At 35.4% G+C, this 23,936-nt stretch overlaps 1 protein-coding gene across 1 annotated transcript in view; it reads left to right on the forward strand.

Annotated features, from left to right (window-relative positions):
• Positions 1-5,994: 5,994 nt before the first annotated feature.
• The window catches only part of LOC145297558 (uncharacterized), a 653,359-nt gene continuing 635,417 nt past the window's right edge, over positions 5,995-23,936 (forward strand). The window contains exon 1 of the mRNA XM_080143565.1: positions 5,995-6,829. The gene's annotated coding sequence lies outside the window, so the exon portion shown is untranslated. The remainder of the gene's footprint in view (positions 6,830-23,936) is intronic.

The raw sequence follows: 23,936 nt of genomic DNA on the forward strand, positions 1-23,936 counted from the left end.
AAGCCTTTGAAATACCATGGTTTAAAAAGTTTTAATTATCCTACACCCCGAGTTGATGTATCATCCTTAATAAATAAATGAATAAATCTAGATGCATTAGTATAGAATTTTATATTGTCGTTTTCATATTTTCTTGATATTCTGCATAAGCTCCACAGCAATTTGTTGAGCTTTGCATTATTTCGATAAGTCTCCGCTTAAAGAATCGATCTATAATAATATATATGAAATCTGGACAGATTAAAATATCATATTTAAGCGTATTTTACGCCCGGGCAAAGACACTTGGTAAAATTCAGTTGTAAAGTGATATTCTCATGAAGGTTGAAGGTTCAATCCTCAGTGTGGGTGACCAAAAAATACAGTTTTAAATTACTTAAAACCTCTATCCAGTCATGTCTGACAGAAGGACAGCATACTACCTCTGTAAAATAAAGATTTCCGTTTGAAATTCTGTGCAGATTTCTGAGTTCGACTTGCATTCTTCTGAGCTTGACTCCGCTTCTTTCTAAAACCTCCGTATCTCCTCCTCGACTCAACAAACCTGTTAAAAATAATGGACTTTCGTTTCTTATCCCTTAAAACTTGACATATTTATAATGTAATCTACTAGTCATTCATATTTTAAGAAAATGAAAGTATTAGCGTTGGGATGATTAATTGGAATCGAAATCGGGAATTGGAAAAATCATAACTTTTGGAGTATCAGAATCGGAAAGATTTGTGCCTATATTTCGATGCCAAAAACGATTCTTTTAATTGTTTTTTTTTTATGTGATTTTGTTAAAAACAAAATCTTTCACTGTTGGTAGTAATGTTAAAATAATAAATATTTATTGATTTTAAAACTACCATTAAAACTAAAATCTATAGTCCATCTCTCACAAGTGTAATTTTATGCTTGAGAAAATGTCTACACATTTAACATGTGTTTTTACGCTAAACAGGGGAAAGTAACCTCTGTATAATTAAATATTTAGAGATTTATAAGGAATTGGAATCAAAATCAGTCATTCTATCGGAATCAGGAATTTAGTACAGAGTCAGTAATTGTATCGGAATCGGGAAAAATGTTGGAATTATCCTATCACTAGAAAGCATACAGAAATCGAAACATCACCCTAAATTTTTTTTAGATGAGGATTGATTATTCGTATTATTTATAATTGTTTCGGACTACTGTTTTCATTTTCATGTGAAAACAACACTAAAGATGAGAACAGTTGTCTGAAGAAACCAAATAATACGCCCGCCTACCTTTTAATGGATTTTATTTTGCAGTGGTTATATCGTTAAAACATTTCAAATAAAAGCATATACATTTTTATATTGGACAATTATCAGTGAAATAAAAGGAGAAACAATAGCCAGCATAGAGAAATCAGACATCCTGTTGTCATTTGATCTGGATATCAGTGATGTGTGCATTGTTTTATCCTGTAGTCTGTCTTTTAAAGTTTTAACTTTTTCTCTCTCTGAACTGTGTCATATTTCAATGGCAATTTACTATTTTTTTGTTTTTAAATCTTAATAATTTTGATTCTAACCCGAAGTTATTACTATGGAGAGTTGGTATCTGTCTAAAGGCGCAACTATGCTATTACTTCTATTAATAATGGAGATTTGATAGCTGTCTGTTTGAAACTGAGACTTTACTATTATCATATTGAGCAAACCAGAAGAGTACCTGACTCAAAATCTGCAGCAAACGATGTTCAGACAGATTTAGTTCATGATATTAAACCTCAGCTTGTCTCTGCTCTATCGTTATTTTCATGGTAAATGCTCGTCTGAGTTCCAATCTATGATCCTCCCTTGTCAAACTTTCACAAAAAAAACACTCATCTAGCTACAACTATCAACAATTTCTCCCACTCTCTATCTGTGCTTTCCATTTGACTACAACATGGTCGTCTTCAAGTCCAATGTAAACAAGTTCTTGCTGAGTCGTCCCCTTAAAAAAACAAATTATACCAAATTCCCATTACTAATGATTAATATGCTGTTGTTCTGAGGACTATCATACACTCATTAACCCTTATCCTTGAATGGCCGTCAAGCCTTGATAAGTGGTGACCATCTTGTAAAAAAAAATCCGTAATACAGTGGATGCAATAAGTATCTGATACAAAGCAAAAAGTGTATTTATTTTTATTACACAAGAAACAAAAACAATAACAAAGTGCTATTCTAATGTATTTTTGTATGATAAATACAAATCTTGTATCAAAAATCATATATAATTACGCATTCACTAGATAATTACATAAATGTCATATCTAAGGTTCAAAAAGTATCCAATACAAAGAAAAATAGTATTAGTATTTAGTAATATGGCCTTTACTCGCCATAACAGCTTCCAAACGTTTGGGATACTTCCGTACAAGATTATTGCAAATGTGAACTGGAATTTTATCCCACTCTTCTTGGCAGATTCGTTTAAGTTCTGTCAGATTCCTCGTTCGCTCTTTTGTACAATCAACTTCAAGTCTCGCCACAGATTTTTAATTGTGTTGAGGTCAGGTGATTAACTTGCCCATCCTAATATCTCTATTTCCTTCTCCTGAAACCATGTAGTAGTTGCCTTAGCCGTGTGCTTAGGATCACTGTCCTGTTGGAATACCCAACCATTAGGCAAGTTCAAATCCTCTGCAGACTTCGAGAGATTATTGTCATTTGATACATTCGATACATTTGAGAATTCATTTTCCCTTCTGTTGTGGTTGCAAGGTTGAACAATGATTAGTAAGGAAATACAATGAAGACGCAAACAACAAGATAACGCAATAATAAGTGTATTAAAGAAAAGGTATATTTACAATATGTACAAATGACGGTGTCGAGTCAGAGAGTCTTGGTGGGAGGACATGTACGCTCTTCGGCGTCACTTCCGGTGGCATTTGAGTAAGACACACCAAGGTCAACCTAGGCTTGCCATTTATAGTGTTATGTTATTCGCATATGCAAATAAGTGGTTGCCACCACAACACCTTCTATGATGTAAAGTTTTTCAGGGCCAGCTGAAGAGAAACATCCCCAAACCATTATACTCCCACCTCCAAACTTCACTGTAGGAATGGTATTCTTTGGATCAAACGCTGAGTTCTTCTGTCTCCATACATGACTTACACTATTTCGACCAAATAACTCAATTTTCATTTCGTCTGATTATAATATTTTATCCAAAAAACTTGAAGGTTTCTCCAAATGTTCCTTGGCAAATTTCAGACGATTCTTGACCTGAATTGGTTTTAACATAGGAGCTTTTCTTGGTTTCCACAGTTGGAATCCTTTCTTTTGAAGCACTGTCCTAATTGTATTCTTGCATACACATGTCCCAGATGCTTCTAATGTTTTCTGGAGTTCAGAAGGAGTTATTTGTGGATCCTTCTTTACTTTATGGACCAAAAGTCGAGCCATAGGGTTAGAAATTTTGGAAGGACGCCCTGAATGTGGCAGATTTGAAATGCACTGATAGGACTTCCATCTACGAATCGTGCCACCAACAGTCGTAATTGGGATATTCAAGAAATGTTTCTATACTCTGAGCCATCCATGTGTAGCTGAACAATTGATTTTTTGTCTATTCCGATAATTCTCCAGTTTTAGACATTATATAAACAGTGCGACTAAATTGACCAAAATAAATAATATGTCGTCAAGAGTTATCGGGATTAACGTAACTCTCTAAACTATCACATGACAAATATTTGGCTAATTATAACTATTTTTTCTTTGTATTGGATACTTTTTGAACGTTAGATATCTAGTGAATGCATAATTATATATGATTTTTGATACAAAATCTGTATTCATCATACAACAATACATTAGAATAACACTTTGTTATTGTTTTCGTTTTCGTGTAATAAAAATAAATCAACTTTTTGCTTTGTATCGGATACGTATTGCACCCACTATATCTTCTGGCGAGAGTTTCAGTTTCCCAAATTTAATTGTCAGATGAAAGTTAAGATTGGTTTTCTAAATAATAACATTATTATTTTAGTACGGTCTATAAACTGCAAAAGATTATTTAGAAAGCCATTCTTATCATTTCTATATTCTGTATTTTCACCTAACAATTTAGTAAGGAAATTAATAAATAAAAAATAGTACAAAACTTGGAGAACCAGAAGAGTAAAGACTTAAAACAGAAAGTCTTTAATATCAGGAACTAAATCTAACGAAACACCGTTTGCTGCTGACTGAGTCAGGCACTTTTCTGATTTACCCTATGTTTTAATGCTTAATTCAGTTAACTATTTCACGCTCGTGTATTATCTTCCAATGTTCAATAGGAGGAGGGAGATAGTGTAGTATCTGTTCTGTTGTCATGATACTATTCTCCCAGGCATTACCTTCTCGTTTTTTTTGGAAGGGAGATAATGTAGTGTAGCATCTGATCTGAAGTCATGATATACTATGACTTCTATCAGTGTACTATTGTACTATCTGTCAATGCTCAATTCAGGGATTAGTTTAGTATATGTTCTATTGCCAATATATCATTCTCCCAGAAAGTTTTTAAAGGAAGTAGTATAGTATTTGTTTTGTTGTCATGAGACCATCCTCCAAGGGAGAGGTAATTCCTTGGAGGGGAGTAGTGTAATATATATTCGTTTGTCATACCATCCTCCCATGAATTACTTCCTCTTTATTGAGGATGGGGACAGGTGGATCGTCATATACACTAGCAAAATTATGCGACCATAATTTTTGCTCACTATCATAAGGATTATCAAATTATCAATTTTCCAAGGCTGCTGGACTTATCGGCTTAGCGCTACTGAAAGGAATAGTAAAGCTTTTTGCATATAATAAAGTTGTGAACAGAGCTTGGAATGTGAAAAGACATAGCGAAACAAATTACAAGTGGCTGTTAGAGAAAAGAACATCAAACCGGCTTTCTTCAAAAGAGGAAGTTTTATGGGAATATTAAAATCACAAATGATCTCCAGTCACTTGTATATCGTCGTCAGAGAAGATGATAATATTAGGCTTTTGCAGTTCTTGCAGGGAGGTGTTAACATCCTCCTACATACAGCACCTGGTATTTTAAAATGATCACTCATTTGGTACTGACCAAGTCAACGTTGCTTAAGGCGAGTAGAAAGTGAACCTTGTGTAACTTTCGTTTCCTTTATTTTATCCTGTAGTCCTCACATTTCATGTGTGATGCTTCTGACAAAGGAGGAAGAATTGCTACTTTCTGAGTTATAATCTATGTATCAAACACTTACTATTGGCTAGTTTTTGATCTTGAAGTAATATATATGTTGTTTTGGTAAAATATGTTTATTCAATTATATTTTACTCCGTGTGTATACCAATCCTTTTTGTTTAGAAGCTCGATGTATTTCAAATATAACAACAGAGCACGTATAAAAGAATAACAGCATAGTTACATTCCAAGATCCAAATATTTATTTTTCATGCAAAACAGCTCCTCTAGCATGCTAAAATTTCAGTACATTTTTTTTTTACAGATCCGTTTCGTTAACCAAAAACAAACGGTTATTATTATATCAATATGTGTGTGTGTGTGTGTGTGTGTGTGTGTGTGTGTGTGTGTGTGTGCGCGCGCTTTTTTTTTTTTTTTTTTTTTTACATCAGAGTGTTTCGTGCTTGGTCTGGAGTAATTCCCATCAAAAACAAAATTGAATTTTCTTTTTTTTTATCTAACGAGAGCCGATGTGCCAACGTGTGACATATTATATCTATTTATAAGGTCGATTTTTAATATTGTGACATTGCAAGGATCGATGCTTCAAGCTATGTATATTGTGCTTTTGTGTAAATGATGCATCGTAGCAACAATTTCTTAACTCCCTTCTTCTTTTCTTCTTCTCAATAACAGTGGTTATGTAAATGTTGTAAATGTAACTATTATGAATAGAAAACAGCACAAAATCATCTAGGGTTTAACAATCTTTTTGAAGGGTGGGAGGAGAGGGAGTCTTCCCCTCCCCCCTTTTTTTTCTTTACAATATACATCAATATACATGCATGCGCACGTAATTGTTAAAGTTAGAGTTATCGAAGTTGGTGGCCTTCTTCTATATATTTAGTTATGTCCCTTGTCTCCAGTGGATATTCAATATGGCGTCCGGCTATCAGTAACACGTGTTCATCCAACGTCGTGGGATGTACTAAGTGAACTAACATTGGTAGCAGAGCGTATTCTTTCGTGTGACAGATATTATCTGTTCAACTTGTGTTGAAACACAATTGAAAGAAAGATGGAAACATGACATAAGTATATGGTCTATCTTCATGGATTTACCTAAGAAAAAACAGGGCTCGGCAGTATTTTGTCATTGCCACAAAACATACGAGAATGCGTTCGACACTTAGACATCACAGATATCGGCCGAACTGATGAATTAAAAATAATTACGGACAAGTTGGACGAGATATATTTAAGAGACGAAAACACGATGGCATACATGCCATTCAAAGAATTTTACTCTTACAAAAGAACTGCTGGAATAAACATAAACGACGTTTTGGTGCGTTATAAATTCTTGTGCCAGAAATTACGTGAATACGGAATTCCTCTGCCGGAAGGTGTCTAAGCATTTTTTTTTTATTTTAAATGCAGCGAATTGTATTGGAAGAAAACAGAAAATTCACGAGGACAGCATATGGAAGTTTAACTTATGCAGCAATGAAAGATACTTTAAAAAACAAAGTGCTTTCTAATATTTCTTCATTGGAATGCAAACCAGTTCCCACTATCATGGAAGAAATTGAAACTGTAAATTTCAATCGGAAAGGGAACAAAAAATCTATCGAGGAAACAAAACGAATCCAACGGACAGAAAAGGTAGGACAATGCGTTGTTTTAAATGTGGGGTGAACGTGCACTGGGGGACCACCCGAAGATTTACCTTTAAAACGTTGATTACGAGGAGGTTGAAAATGAGAAAATGCCTTTCGAAATAAACACCCCCAACCTCCCCATGTTAAGAACGGCTTTCGGAATAAACACCCTTTGCAGATTGAACAACCAGTATGGCAACCGTGCATTGATCGTCTTCGGGTGGTCCCCCAGTGCACTTTCACCAAATGTGGTTCTATTAGGCATTTTACCAGAGACTGTACTGGTTTTAGTCCTAGAAATATTAACATTGTTGTGGATTCAGACCATGTACACCTCATTAATTCCGAAATCTGTTATTGAACATTGATAAATGATCCGAATATAAAAATGTCCAATCTTGTAAAAGAAACACTGGGTATGGCAGTGTTGGATTCTTCCTGTTCTAGAACTGTTACTAGAGAACTTTGGTTTAATGTATTTTTTGATACATTAAATGACCGAGATAAGCAGTTAGTGAAGACTTTTAAATCCAACAGAACATTTTGTTTTGGTGATAGAGAGGGGGTAAAGGCAATTAAAGCAGTTAAATTTCCGGTAATTATAGGAGGCCTGAAAGGTGTCAGTGCATACATAGAGGCTGACATTGTCAAAATGATTTCTCTTGTTACTAAGTCATAATATTTCCTCCTGTATCAGAAAACACGCTATGTGATATATGTATATCTGTACGTGATGTTGCCAAGCTAATCAAAAACCTTGATTCCAGTAAAGCAACTGGCCCTGACGGTATTCCAATTATAGTACTCAAAAAACTTCAACCTGAACTAGCGCCCATACTTACAAAACTGTTTAAACGTTGTCTTAAGGAGAATAGTTTCCCATCTCCCTGGAAAATTTCATCAGTATGCCCTGTATTTAAGAATTCAGGTGATCGCTCATCCCCCTCTCAGTACAGGCCAATAAGTCTCCTGTGCATCATGAGTAAGTTGCTGGAATCTGTTAAATACAGAAGTAATCAACCATCTCAACAAAAATAACCTTAGTGACACTCAATATGGTTTCCGTTCTGCTAGATCTACAGCAGATGTGCTTACAGTTATATCGCATAGGATTAGCAAATCTCTCGACGGAGGCAACCTTTCTAGGGCAATTGCTCTTGACATATCTAAGGCCTTTGATAGGGTATGGCATAAAGGTTTACTTCATAAGATCTCTAGCTATGGTATTGCTGGAAATGTCTTCTCAATTATTAAATCATTTCTTTCTGATAGGTTCATAAGAGTAGTAGTTGAGGGGCAAAAATCAGAAGCTCACAGTATTAATGCCGGTGTCCCTCAGGGGTCCATCCTGGGCCCAACTCTTTTCCTGATCTACATTAATGATCTTCCAAATCACATCCTTACATCATTTGTAGACATCTATGCTGACGACACTACCATTTATGGTAGCACATCTAAGACAGTAAACGACCAAGTTCTCTCCAATTCTCTCTCCTCTGATCTTGAGCACGTAGTACAATGGGGTAAAGAATGGCTGGTTACTTTTAATGCATCTAAAACCAAGCTTCTCTCTTTACATCAACATTCTGATCCACATCTGACATCAATTGAAATGAATGGCTCTCGTCTTCAGGAGGCCTCAAGTTTTGACAAACTTCTTGGCTTGACCATTACTTCTGATCTTAAATCATCAAATCAGTTGCCAAGGCCGCTGGAAAAATGGTGGGATCTTTCTATCGATCTGGTAGATATCTCACTGCTGATGCTATTCTCAATCTATATAAGAGCCAGGTACGTCCAAGGATGGAATACTGTTGCCACATCTGGGCAGGAGCTGCTAGAAAGGACTTGGCCTGCCTTGATAGAGTTCAAAATAGACTTCGTAGCCTCGTAGGAGATGTCCTTTTCTCTTCCTTGCAACCTTTATCTCACAGAAGAGATGTTGCGAGTTTGTCTCTGATGTATCGTTATTTTCATGGAAAGTGTTCAACTGAGCTTCAATCTATGGTCCCCCCTCGCCAAACTTTCACAAGAAACACTCGTCTAGCTGTAAACACTATCAATAATTACCCCCACTCTTTATCTGTGCCTAAACCTAAACGTAGATTCCACGAACAAAGCTTTTTTCTTAGAACTGCACGCCTGTGGAATTGTCTTCCGTTTTCCTGCTTTCCGGCTGACTACAATATGGTTGTCTTCAAGTCTAACGTAAATAAGTTCTTGATGAGCCGTTCCATATAAGTTATTAACTTTACCAAATTTTCATTACTAATGATTACTATAATGTCCAATTTCTACTGTACACTCTTTAACCCTTATCCTTGAGTGGCCTCTTGGCCTTGATAATGTGGTGATGCCTATGTAAAAAAAAAAAAAAAAAAAATCAATGAAAACTGCTGGCCTGGTACTAGATTTTAAGTGTCAACTGTAAAATTTTAGGAAGATATATAAAATTGCAAAAGACAACTTCTAGACATTAGTTTCCCTTCATAAATATGCTTTTGTAAGCTGAAAAGTCACCAAACTTAGTTACATTGTGAAGCCTTAAAAAATGCTCTAGAATGGAGAAAAGAATGAAGGCTGAGAAATTACATAACGTTTGCTCATGCACCAAAAGAAATATTGTGTCGGAATTAGCTTACTGACGAGTAGGGGGGCGAGGAAAGAAAAGACGTTTGAAGTCGGTACTAGTGCAGAGAGTGATCCGGACGTAAATAACGTTATTATTTAAAAAGCCATTCTTAACATGGGGATGGGGAGGGTGTTTTGTACCTATTCTATACTTCAACCTTACAATTGAATAAAAAAAACATAAAACTTTAAACTTGGAAATACGATTTAAAAAATAGAGCGGATCACTCTTTGCACTAGCACCTTGAAGTCTTGCAACGAAATGTTGACGTTGCTTACAAGCAGTCTTTCCTTGTAAAAGTAACAGATTAGTAACGATGGTCAAAGCGTAGTTTGTCTAAACACCTTTTGCAGGTTGGACAAGTGCACATTGGCCATCTTTGGATGGTCCTTCAGTGCACTTTCACCCAAAAAGATAACGAAAGCTCGTCTTGTAGCATGTGGCTACGAAGAAAATTCACGCAACCTAAAAACTCCAACATGCAGCGGTGAAGCTATGCGTCTTGTAATGCTAACAGCCTCCATTAAGAATTGGCAGGTGGAGATCCTTGATTTCATGTCAACATTTTTGCAAGGTGATATACGAAAGAAAAGTATTTCACCATCATCTGTGTGGAAACTGAAAAGATGTATTTTTGGATTGAATGATGCGCTCCGTTCATGGTACAAGAGTTACTCAGGAATTAACTAAACTAAAAGGAATGGTAAGTGCATATGATAATGCACTGTTTCTTTGGCATGATTTGAGAACTTGATGGGTATTTTGGCAATGCATGTAGATGACTTTATATTTTGTTGAAATGATCATTTAAAGTGATTTCAGAATTACAGAAAATATGCAAGGTTGGAATGCATGAAAATGGAACCTTCAAATTTCTGAGTTTGTATGTTGGACAAACGGAAGATAGGATCATTATAAACCAAAACAATGATGTGTCATCTATTTCTCCAATAGATATAAAGAAAGGGAGATCCTTAAGGAAAAAATGAACTGAGTGAATGGGAAAAGACAGACTTTGACTAACAAGTCAAATGATGTGGGTATCTATCCAAACTCGACCTGATGTATCATTTGATGCATGTAGGATGAGTAATACCGGAAAATCTAAGGTGAAGTTACTTTTTTAAGCCAACAAGTCACTATTAAAGCTAAAATCAACGACAGGTCTATATCCTTTCCACAGCTAGGAAATCCTTCAGATTTGAGTGTGGTTTGCTATTTGGATGCTACCAATGTCAGCTTGGTGGATGGTTCCTCACAGGCTGGATTTGTCATCTTTGTTTATGGTAAGATGAATAGACTGACTCCTATATGCTGATCATCAAAAAAACTTGATCAAGTAACAAAGAGCTCATTGGCGTCCGAGACTCTTGCACTCAGTGAAGCTGTTAATGCAGGTGTATTGATATCTGCCATGTTGCAAGAAATCTTCAGAGTACCCAAGTTGCCTGAAGTACTTTGCAAAACACACAACGCATCTTTGGTAAAAACTTTAAAAATCATCAAATCTTCTAAGTGACAAACGTTTGAAAGTTGATGTGGCCACTAAAAGGAAATGTTGGTTAAGGAAGAAATCCAAATTGAATGAATTCTGAATGGAACATGTCACAGACTGTTTGACAAAGATGGGAGCCTCTACTGAAATTCTAAGAGACTTGTTTTTTGTTTTTTTTTTATTGTTCGAACTTTGACTTATACTTAACACCAGCAATATTAAAGTTATCGGTACTCATGCAGAGAGTGATCCAGATGCAACTCGGTCCGCGCGACTTTCCCCAGAACATGACGTCAACAGCCGAGTAAGCCAAACGTCGCTGAGTAAATTAAGCGGAGTGTCGCTGATGAAAGCATAACAAGAAACGAAAACCTACCTTAAATTTAAAGTTTTATTAACTGTAAAGAAAAATGTTATAACAATTTTTTTTTTTTTCATTGAAACAGATGTTCTTTCCTTAGACCGTTTTATTAATGGTGTGCGTGGATCATATTCCACATTCGTGCTGGAGGTCTTTCTGTGTTTGCTCGACCACTCACAAGTTGATTTTAAGTATGATGGCAAAAAAAGGTACCGGTCCGGTTGATGTAGAGGTTCGGCATTTGGTAGTCTGACACCTCCAGGCTTAGCCATCGCTTACCTTTCCTCTTATAATTGCACCTGTGTCCACATAATGCACAAGTTTTCGTCCTTGCCAGTAATTTTGACAAAAGTCGAGCACTCCGGCAGTGTTTTTAGCTGCTCACTTAAGGCTGTAAAATTCGTGGGTTTTTGAAAGAATGAGATGGTGTGCATTTTTTTTTTTTTTTTTACTAATTAGTTTTTTTTCTTCCTCTTCCAAATTGTCGTCTGCTGCTTTGAATTTTCAACTCGCGTGAACGCGTGTCACGTTGAAAACCATCACACTACATTGTCATTGGCTGAGCCTTATTACATCAGATGGCTTAATTTCCTCTGTGACGCTCGGCTTACTCCGACTGTTGACGTCATGTTCCGGGGAAAGCCAGGCGGGCACTGAGTTACGTCTGGATCACTCTCTGCATGAGTATCCAGTTATCGAACTTGGTGGCCTATATATTTTGTTATTTCCCTCGTCTTGAGTGGATATTCTATATGGCGTCCGGCTATTCAGTAACACGTGTTCGTCCAACGTCGAGGGATGTACTTAGTTCGCTAACAGTAATACCCTCAAAACATCTACCATGGATGAGTGAACAGTTATCCAAAATAAACGCACCATTCCATCTTTCTCTCTCTTGCATGCACACACACACACACACACACACGATTCAACAATAAGAAAAAGGTCTCATGAGATTGTTTGCCACGTCTCACTACCGACTTTCTGTCAGTGACATAACTTCCTGTACATATTGCTTTAACTCAACTTCCAATGAATAATTCTGCTCTCTACTTGATTTCAACCTTATGTGGAAAATTTACTGACTCTAACATTATTTTTACATATTTGTATCTAATTATTGCTACAATATAGTGAATATCCAGCTCTCAAAGGGACACTGTAGATGGTGAAACAATAAGAATTGTCTCTTTGCGTGAGTACAGAACAGATACTATACTTTTATCCCAGTATGAATGCTGAAGAAAATAAGTTTTATCAGGCAAAATAGCTACTAAAAAAACATTCTGTATCATGTTAACACTCCAATTCTTATCAGATCACCAAAGTTAAGCAACGTTGAGCCTGGCTTGTACCAGATAGGTTAGCATTTGGGTTTTTGGATTACAATATAAATTTAACACCAACTAGTCAAATTATTAAATGATTTTTTGGTACTAGTGCACTTATCCGTGCTGAAAGAATGTTTTTATTTTAAAAGCCATTCTTAACATGGGGAGGGGAGGGTGTTTTGTACCTATTCTATACTTTAACCTTACAATTGAATAATAAAAAAAAAAAACTTTAATTAAACTTGGAAATACGATTTAAAAAATAGCGCGGATCAATAAGTGCATTAGCACCGATTTTTTTTTTTTTTTTTTTTTTTAAGAAAAATTAGTTTGATTTTTAGAGAGCGAGGGTCAGTTTTCTGTGTAAGTTCCTTAAAATGATCACCTCATGCTTGTAATTTCAAAATGTCACTTGCAAATATTTTTGTGGCTGTTGTGATCAATAAAACAATTGCTAAACCTTCATATCTATAACTCCTTCCCCTTGCATGTATAGCTCCTTTTGCTTTATATATAATCCGTTCTCGTATTGGGGGGAGGGGAGAGGATGATTAAACTTCCCTGAAAAAAAAAAACATGAAAATTGTAAATTTTGAAAGAAAAATTTTTTTTTCAGAAACATTAAAAGTATACAGGTCGGTAGAAAATTAAATTTTAACGTGTCGGTAAAAGTTTTGTACATTTTTAGTTTTTTTTACTCGAGTGTTAACTATGCAGCATGAGTACTAATCGGCCTTTTGATTAAGATCTAAGTGTAGTATCTCTTCTGAAACTGCACCTCTGTTCTCTGTGCAATCCGTGAAGGGGGAATATTTTAATTTTTGAACCAATCCAGTGACTCTTTTGGGAAAGCTGGAGTTTTCTACATTAAAATTCTACCTTGTGCCTAACTCATGGGGAGGCAAGTAAATGAGAACTTAAGATTTTTTAAAAAATTTTTAGTTGCTGAAACTGCTAATATTACATCGTCAGCTCACTTGGTAATCATCGCCAGGTCTTGTATGAGAGGTTGCTTAGTTGAGAAACTTTATCTTCCAAAACATGGAAATATGTGACATTGTCACAAAGATATTGTGTAGAAACAAACATAGATATGTTGAAAATTGTGTCAGTAAAGACAGATGGTGCCCCCAACATGGTTGGCTGTAATGCTGGATTTGTAAAGCTTTTTACAGCTGTAGTTAGTCATACCATCCATTATGACTTCCCATCATTTTTAATGTTGCAGAATGAATCTTCTTGCTGCTTCGGTTGCTTGGAGACTGGGTAGAAAGCACCAGCCAAGAATCCGTTCTTGAAAATTAGCCTGATAGGTGCGGGGCCAGGAGCTGGCCCAGTATCTGTCGGACTGAGGTAAGCTGCCTGGGTATGACCTAGGAGGTCCGTCTTCCCAGGCTTTGTCATCTGGTTTTTGGGTAAGGCAAGTTTATCGCTTGTTGCCTGAGGAGGGTCTCTACTGGGGAATGCTGATGGGGATGTCCAGGCAATTTTAGCTAAGCCAGAGTGCCTCTCCTTTAGGGACGCTGACTGGACATTCCCACTTGTGTCACATCTTGCTGAGAGGGGTAGCAATTTAATATCTACCATCTGGGAAGGTCCTGCGCACTACTTTCTTGCCTTGATAAAACACAAAATTGACTTTGCAATCTAGTGGGAGATGATCGATTCTGTACCTTTGAAAAGCCCCTTTCTCACTAGTCTCTCTATTCTATCATTATTTCCATGGAAGGTTCTCGACTGAGCTTTAATCTCTGGTTCTTATAAGATATTCGCTGCAAGAACTCGTCTTTCTACCACAACTGAACAGAACTTTTCATTCTTACAAAGTGTGCTTAGCATCTCATGGAATTTCCATGAACCGAGTTTCTTTGCAATGGCTTCCTATATGTGGACCACACTACCATGAGCTGCTTGCCTACAGAATGCAACTATCATTTTTATATCCAATATCAACGTTTCATAAATCGTCTCCATAATAAAATTAAGTTTGTTTCATATATGAATACTCCCATAATATTCTTGATCTTTCAACCGACAATCATTACCATCTCATTGAATCTTATCCTCAAGCAGCTTTTAGTCTTCATAAGACATTGCAAAAAAAAAAAAAATAATAAATTTAACTTAATACTAAACGAAGTAGAATCCTCTTTCTGAATTTTTGAGATGAGGATCGAAAATTTATATTTATATTATTCAAACCATTGTTCTCATCTTAAGTCATTCTCACAACGTTTCGGCCAATGGAACTTCTAACATTCTTTGGGTATGTCTTATCAAACTCGGGAATCTGCACAAAACTCCTTATTTAATCCACAGTTATAGCGTGCTCTCATTCCACCAGCCATGATCACAAGAACCCGTAGCATAATAAAGTACTAAATAAAATTCAGCTCAAAGTGACACGCTTCTGGAGGTTGAAGAGTCAATCCTCAGTGCAGACGATACTAAGAATACAATTGCGAATTAGTTAAGACTTCTACCCACTCATGACTGACAACGAGAGCATACTACCCCCCTGTGGATGACATAAAGGGTTCCGCTCGAAATTCCGTACGAATTCTAAAGTTCAACAAAGATTCCTGGAGCTTGACAGAAAGTCAGTGTTTGTATCTCAAAATATGAGGATAACACCGAAGATGACAGTTGTTCGGATAATACAAATACAAAATGAAGTCAATTCATAATCTATATACTCTTAGGAATATATGGTCTTTTTTGTCTATTTGTATGCATGTAGAAACGTGATTGGTTAACGAAACAGGAATAGACAGAATACTCATTACTAAGGCAATAGTTATGCCAACAAAATTTATTACATTATTCTTAATGTTCTGTGGATGATGATGTCCTCTCTTCCCTGTGGCTGTGGAACACACTACCACTGGATTGCACCTCTGTTGACTACAATATGGTCGTCTTCAACTCCGTCAAAAATACTTGTCACCCTTTTAAGAAATGAAATTTTGTGCCCATCTCGCCCATCGTTTCCAAATCATCTCATAGTGTTGTTCATGGAAGTAACGATAAGTTGGGTGAAATTAAGAAATAAAGAAATCGTCTCAAACTAGAAAGTTTAAAATATAAAAAAGACCTTATCAATCGATCAAGGAAAAAGAAAAGATTGTGCCAAATGGGTCGGTATCTCTATAAAAATCTGTCTCTATTGATATTTTTAAAACACACTTTGTCTGTGTGCGTGAGTTTGTTCACTATGGACTCTGAACCAGCTTGCCCAATTTTTTAATAATTTCACATAAATGTACTTTGTGTTTGGGAGTGTTTTTGGACAGGTTTTACATCAAAATGTCTCCGATAAGTATTGAAAATCAATAACCAGAAAAATTATGATTAAAGAAGGAACAATCCGATCTTGACCAAAGTTAACAGCCTTAGACAGCCTAACATCACAAGTGCATTTGAGAAGTTTTATCGCCACACAAACAGGAGGGTCTAGTAGGTTCTTTGATAAGACAGAGGTGCATACAAAGGGAATGTTTCTATGTAGAGCACAATTGAACCATAATACTTTTGTATTTTAAAATTTAATTCAAGCATTATATAAAAATAATTATAAAAGGAACAGTAGGTTATTTACAGTGCATTGTAAACTACAATGTATTGTGGACTAATTCATTGCAGGGAGGTATGTGAAACTTCCTCCTTGTACACCGCGGTGGGTCCCATGATTAGTGCAGGCAATCAATCGATTTGATTGATAAATGTGCGATTTCACTGATTTAGATGACGATAAAAGTATTTGAAGTGCGAAACATTTGATGATGCTCATTCAATCCCGAGCAACGTTAGGTCTCCCTTCTAGTAAATATATATCATTATGTACAAATACATACACATTGGCCTTTACTATAGAGTGGAAGATGTTAAATTTTGTATGATAAAAACCTAAATTAACTTTTGTAAAAATGATTCAAAGAATCGGCCAGTATTTCCTGAACAACATTGTAAATAATAAATGCCAAAGTTGAGCCCATTTCTCGCACTAGCGGATACAGCTTATAAATATTTTTTTTTTAATAGGCGGCGAACTTTAAATTGACAATTTTTTTTCTCTTTGGTACTAGTGCACTTATTGATCCATGCTGAAATAACGTTATTTAAAAAGCCATTCTTAACATGGGGAGGGTGTTTTGTACCTATTCTATACTTTAACTATACAATTGAATAAAAAAACATATCAAAGCTTTAATTAAACTGGGAAATACGATTTAAAAAATAGCGCAGATCAGTAAGTACACTAGCACCTTTTCTTTAATTGCAGATTTGGCAATTATTAGTTATTTTGAGTTCAGCTTGGTTTGGAAATTCATCATACAGAGACTGACTCCCAAGCAACATTTGCAAATTTATTTTATTCACATTTGATGAACAAATTTCACGAAATGGACGTGTCACCTAGCGATCTCGTTCATATGATTTAATCCAATTAGACAATTTGGGAGGAGAGATATATAAAGTCTCATGTCTACGATGTTAAACGAGACACAACAAACCATTTGAAAGCCAAAATTCGATGCATTATTATCGAAATACAGCCTAATTTAATGTGTAGAATTTTTGAAAATTGAACCTCTAGATTACGCCATATATGCAAAATTGCATTTGAATTATAAATGCCGAAAGTTAATCTTTGGAACAAACCACATATATAACAGCATGGACGCACATATGCAAATGCATACAAAATGCGAAATGACATCACTGTAAGGAAAAAGACTATAAAAAGGAGAGAGAGAGCATGTTAGGGAAGACACAGTCGTAATGAGAAGTCACACGTGGCGGGAGAATGAGAAAATAAATGTTGTTGCACGAAAAAGTGAATTTGAGTTATTCTTTGTCTTGGTCTCCTTTGCGACGTAGACTGCTACATCGTGTGGGTCCTGTCTGTAAACGTGTACAACGGTACACATACTTGCACAAGAAAAATATTTTTCTATGATTTATAAATATAAAAACTGTTTTTTAGAGGCGGTGAAATTTAAATTAAATTTAAATTTCACCGCCTCTAAAAAAACGTTTTTTATATTTGTGACCTCAGTAGTAAAGTTAATTTGTTGTTGTCCAACATTTTATGAATTAACTATACTTAATTAAAAGAATAAAATATTTGTAAAACAGACACGGGGATGTAATATTGCAGTGATGGGACAGGAGTTGGAGCCTTGTTAACAAAGCAAAACCTATTAAATTGGAGACTCTTTTTTGGACCCTATTCCTAAGGGAGAGGCTAGTGGTAGTTGTACCAGCCCAGATGTGGCAACAATACTCTATGCATGGGCGAATGGTGGCCTTGTAGAGGTACAAGAGACTCTCAGGTGTGAGTAGTTTTCTAGCACGATAGAGGGAGCCCACTTTCCTTGCAACAGTCTTTGCAATGTCCTCATTGTGTTTGTTTCAGTTCATATTTCCTGTGAATGTTACTTCAAGGAGTTTGAAGGAAGAATTCTCATGTAGGGAGTCATGGATATCGATTGTTGAAGAGGCTTCTTGCAATTATTAAAGGAAAGCAGCTTAGTCTTACTAGCATTAGATGTTAGTATCTATTTACGGCTCCATTTCACTGTGGTCTGGAGTTCATTTTTTAAGGATTCAGCCATTGTCTTAGATTTGTATCATTTATTTTTAGAGTAAGAAAGAGGATATTTACTTTAAAATAAAGAATTAAATTGCTACCATAAATTTAAGCGTTAAAACGGGCATTCTATTTAAAGTCATTGGTTGACAATTATTTTTAGATCCGAAGAGAGAGAAGACGGTACGTTGCATGGGATTTTATCACATCAGCATTTCAGCTGCATTTTAAACGTTAACGTTTTCTTTTGGATGCCAAATCCAACACTAGCGACCCCCCACCCCACCCATCCTGAGAATCAATGAGGTCCTCTGTGTATTCCTTCCGCAGCCCTGAACCCCATATTATTATTTTTATTCTAGCAGATATAAATAAAATAAAATCTTTGTTATTTATGAATATCTACTCTGAACCATAATCGCCTTCCTTCAGTTTAAGACAATGGATACCTCCTGTAGGAGTGGCTGCACATGTAATTGTGAAGCAAGGGTTGCACAATCTCCAACCACACTTGCTCTGAATTGACACTGCTTGATTCCAGTGACTAGGAGAAATTCAGGATGAACGAAAACAATGCCGAGATAAGCAGAAAGCTCATATAGCAGCTGGGATTTCCAAATTCTCACCTGTTTTAATACTGACAAGATTAAAATTTGCTTAGCTTCGGTGATCTAACAAGAATTGGTGTGTCAAATGTGATTATGCGGTAATTGTGCGAACCAGGGTTAGTAAAAAGTGACCATGTGCAGGCGCAAACCTAACATCTACACAACAACTTGTCAACTGGTATGTTAGGCACAAAGAAAATACGTATCTCCAATACACTATGCAGACGTCTATAAAAGAATGCACTCAGGCGACCCTGGCAGATAGGCCAATCGACGCTAATCGATTTGCACACTTCGAATCTCGAAATCACTACGAGAAAATAGTACCAATTTTATTCGAACATGCACAACTTTCAATAGTGATATAATTACAGCTTCAATTCACATGGGAATGCCGAAACATCTTACTTAAACAAATTAGCACTGCCGACATAGTCACTACTATTAAAAACACACACACACACACGTAATCCAACACCTTATACACATTAAGGCAATTCAGAAGCTAAACTCATTGTTCTAAGGGAGGTAATTTTATTTTACTAAGAATTGTGAGAAAAAAATGATTTTTTTTCAACTACTTTATTTAATGCAGCAAAATTTGATCACATTAATAACAAAAGTATAAAATGCAGCGATATTGTAATTTTTTTTTAAAACATTCGAGTTAAATGTAAGAAAAAGATTTTTCAACTACTTTAATAAAATAGTTATCTCCCTTAGAACAATGAGTTAAGCTTTTGAATTGCAGACTCTTGACACACATATACACAAATCATGACATTATCATGAAAACGAACTTACACACACATATGAACTCTATCACAAGTGCAAATTCGCACATAAAAACACAATGACCCTCGACGTTTCATTTAAATAAATATCTTGAATTACGTCATTGTCTTATCTATATTAATACGATAGCGTGTGCGTTTTGTGTGTCGCGCTTACATCTTTTCTTCCGAGTGACTGTTATTTAATTATGACTTTCCATTTCTCGTAATAAATAATTCTACCAAGAATGCTTTATAAGTTTTAGTTTCGGTTTCGATTATAGCTGATGGCACTCAAATAACCTATTTTTTTTTATAAATAATTTTATCAAGAATTTATCACAAGTTTTGGTTTCGATTTCGATTATAACTGAAGGAACTCAAGTTATATATATATATATATATATCACAAGTTTTGGTTCTAGTTTCAATTCAAACTGATGTGTCTAAGTTATATGGATATATTTTTTTTATTTTTGAAATTACAACTTTATAATATACTAGACTATCCGTGACCCGTTGGGTCGGTATGTTATATTAGCTATGGAATTAATGTATGAGCATGACACTTGACGTAAAGAAAATAGTTTTTTTGTGACATAACAAACATTTCTATGAAAGTATATTAAAATGAAAAAAGACTATAGATTTCTATAAGTCGTTCTGTTTATAATTGTTTATTTTTGAAAAAAAACTTACAGCCATTGAATTATAAGTGCTTTGCCATACGTATAGGTAAATGTGCACTGAACAGATACCATAATACTTAAAGTTAAATTCAAATGTTTATATATCTTAATTTAAACGCAAAAAAAAAAACCCAAAAAACAATTGGGACGCTAAAAACGTACAGTAAAACAATACGCTTTAATGTTGCATTGATTATTTATTTGTAACGCAAATTAAAAAAACATTCTCGGGGTTATTTATTAATGTTGGTAGTGTAGAAGAAAATGTATGAATGTTTTTTAAGAAAATTGTATTAAAAAATGGAGAATAAATTTTTAAAAAGTGAAGGCGGTGGGTAAATTGCTGTTGTAAAATGCTCTTATGGTTGTCAATGGGTTAAAGTAGATTTATTTGTAAGAAAATTGTGTTAAAATAACTTAAATGTAATATGGAAATGAATGATGTAAAAAAAAACAAAAACAAAAATTGTTTATTTGGATGATTTAAACGCAAAAAAAAAAAAAAAACAAACAATTGGGACGCTGAAAACGTATGCAGTAAAACGTTTTATTGTCACATTGATTATTTGTTTATGTACGCATGCACAACCGGAAGTTGTAAACCAGATGTTGGGTTACAACACACGTTACAAGGTCATTTGAGTTTTATAATTATATAGATAAGAATTGATAGAAAATTAACTCTATAATAATATATATGAAATCTGCATGAATTAAAATATATGTAAGCGTATTTTACGACCGAGCTATGCCAGGCGTCCCTGTTAGCTTAGACAAATATTTTTTGCAGTTTTAACAAAAGGACTACAATAATATCATAGTGTCTCCATTTACGCTGAACATTCACAGAATGCCAACATCAATATATTACATATGAAAGAACCCGCTGTGGAATTTCCACAGGTCATGCTAGTTGTTTGATTATAATTATTGTGATCGTATGAGACCATGACATTACATTCGAATTTGAATTCGAGTTAACCAGAAATTTCTTTATTAATGCAATTTTCATAAAAACAGACAGGGATTACAGATATGGTTCTACTTCAGATCTATAAGCATCCACCATTGACACAAGTCATGTGATGGGGTACAACTCCACTTAAAGCTAATATTTCTATGAATGACTGTTATTCCAACACCTGAAGATGAGAATTCAGAAGGTGTGATCCTTAAGAAAAGTTTAGTTTTATTTTGTTTAATTATTAGTGAGCTACACAATCCAAATTATATATTCAGAATATAAACATTGCGAGTTTATGGAAATCGCTCCAGCATGAAGCCACTTGATGAAAAGAGCTAAGAAAAAAAAATACTTCAAGGTCAAAAAGCTTGTCAACGATAAGTGTTAGATAGAATATATTCTGACCCAGAAAAACAGCAATTCTTCTCTCTTTGTCAGAAACATCGTTCATGGAATGTGAGGACTAAAGGAAAAGATAGGAGATGTGAGTCACGTGGCTGCTGAGAGTAAACCCAAGATCTACTTTCTACTTTCCATAAATTATAACGTGGGGTTGAGTTAGTAAGAAACCCTTGAGACTTGAAGCAGAAATAAATGTCTGATCATATTTTCACTGGAAGGAATCTTTTTCTTCTACAATACAATATTTGCTTAACATGCTGACATGTTATTACTAGCAGGGTTACCTGGCGTTGCCCGGGCGTGGAGAGGTGGTGCAGTAAGAAGTCTATAAAACCAGAAAAAAAAAGACGCAGCCTGAGTGAAGAGGTGTGAAAAAACAAAAGTTTAAGCGAACGGTAAAATAATTCAGTTTTTGTTTTAAAAGGAAAAAATCCCATTACTTAAGCCCCGAAATAAGGCAAAAAAAAAAAAGAAAAAGAGGCAGGCTCAAACCTGTAACGCAAAGGAGGAAAAGGTGAAAAAAAAGCAAATTGCTTAACCACCATGACATATGACGTCTCTGCCATTCAAATTAAGGCTAGTCATTGCAAGCACGTATGATGACTTTGCAAAAATGTTGACAAAAAAATTACCCCCTCTTTGTACAAAATTGCCTAGTTGAGGGTGAAGGAATGGCCAATTTTTCGATATTTGTCGATCGAGGTTTAAAACAATACCAATCTCATAAGGATCCGCCGTGTGTGTGTGTGTGTGGAAGGTTTTTGTGAGACCTACAAACACACATGCACACATTTTGCAATTTGAAATAATAATCTATATATATAATGTGGCCATACCATCCTGCTTTGCACACATTTCTCTATAATGGTCGACAGTGGTAGCTCTCTGTTGGTTAGTGATGACAGAAGTTCCTTGATTATACTCCCTCCACTCCTAACTCTTGCAATTACACTAGCACCTGCTCCACCCTGTACTCATGATATCACCAAGGTAACAAAATTCCTCAATAACCTCAGTAGCTTCATTATCCAGATATACTTTCACATCTGAGTTATCATCCATCTCCATTGTCTTACACATCTTGCGCACAAACTGGTTATCCTCTCCGAACCTACCAGTAATTCCACTGCACTTCTTGTGCATCGAATGCTTGCAAGTACCACAGAAAATTGAGTTGCACTCGACTCCCATCCTACAAAATTCAATAACCCTTATCCCTGAGTGGCTTCCGGGCCTTGATAAGTGGTGATCACTGTAAAAAAAAAAAAAAAAAAAAAAATGATCAGAGGAACTTCCCCTATTTTTTTTTTTTTTTTTTTTTTTTTTTTTTTAGGGAGCTTTCTAACACTATAGCCATTGATCATCACTTTAGTCTTGGCAAAACTCATTCTCAGACTTTTTTTTTTTTACCTAGGCATTACCACTTATCAAGGCCAAGAGGCCATTCGAGGATAAAGGTTAAAGAGTGTACATCGTTAGTAATGGAAATTCGGTAAGTTTGTTAACTTATATGGAATGGCTCATCAAAAAACTTGTTTACATTAGACTTGAAGACAACCATATTGTAGTCAGCTGGAAAGCAGGAAAACAGAAGACAATTCCATAGGCGTGCAGTTCTAAGAAAGAAGCTTTGCTTTCTATTGCCTTCTTTCAAGTTTTTAACTTAACAAGTAAGTCTTCCATTGTTTCGCAGGCATGTACTAACTCATCAGCATACATCATCGCTTCCAGACAACCTTACAAAATTCTGCAAACAATGCTTCAAAGACACAAACGAAAACAAGCAAACTCAATACAAAACCCTTATATAATCCTTTGTTTAATTCTAAAACTATTACAAAATATGCTATTTATTCAACAGGAAGACCAGCCGTTGCCCGGGATTTAATAAGGATCAATGAATTTTTCACCCACCCATATTGTCAAAATCGGTGAAATCACCTATTTTTCAATCAAATCGATTGATTGCTTGCTTGCTCTCTATTTGAGGACCTATCATGGTGCATTGGGAGGACGTTTCACATTCCTCACCACACTTGGTCCATAATACATTGCACTGTAGAGAACCTACTGTTGATTTTATAAAATTTTTATATATAATGGCTAGAATCAAAGTTTAAAATGCAGAAGTCACGTATCCTGCTTCAATTATGCTCTAAACATGAACATTCATTTTGAACGTGCTCCTGTCATATCCAAGAACCTACTGTATATTTTGCATGCCTGGCTTTTCTACATGTGTGGCGATAATGGCTTGAATTAA

Source organism: Euprymna scolopes, chromosome 18, assembly GCF_053919585.1.
Source record: "Euprymna scolopes isolate OS-2025 chromosome 18, ASM5391958v1, whole genome shotgun sequence".
Lineage (NCBI taxonomy): Eukaryota > Metazoa > Mollusca > Cephalopoda > Sepiida > Sepiolidae > Euprymna > Euprymna scolopes.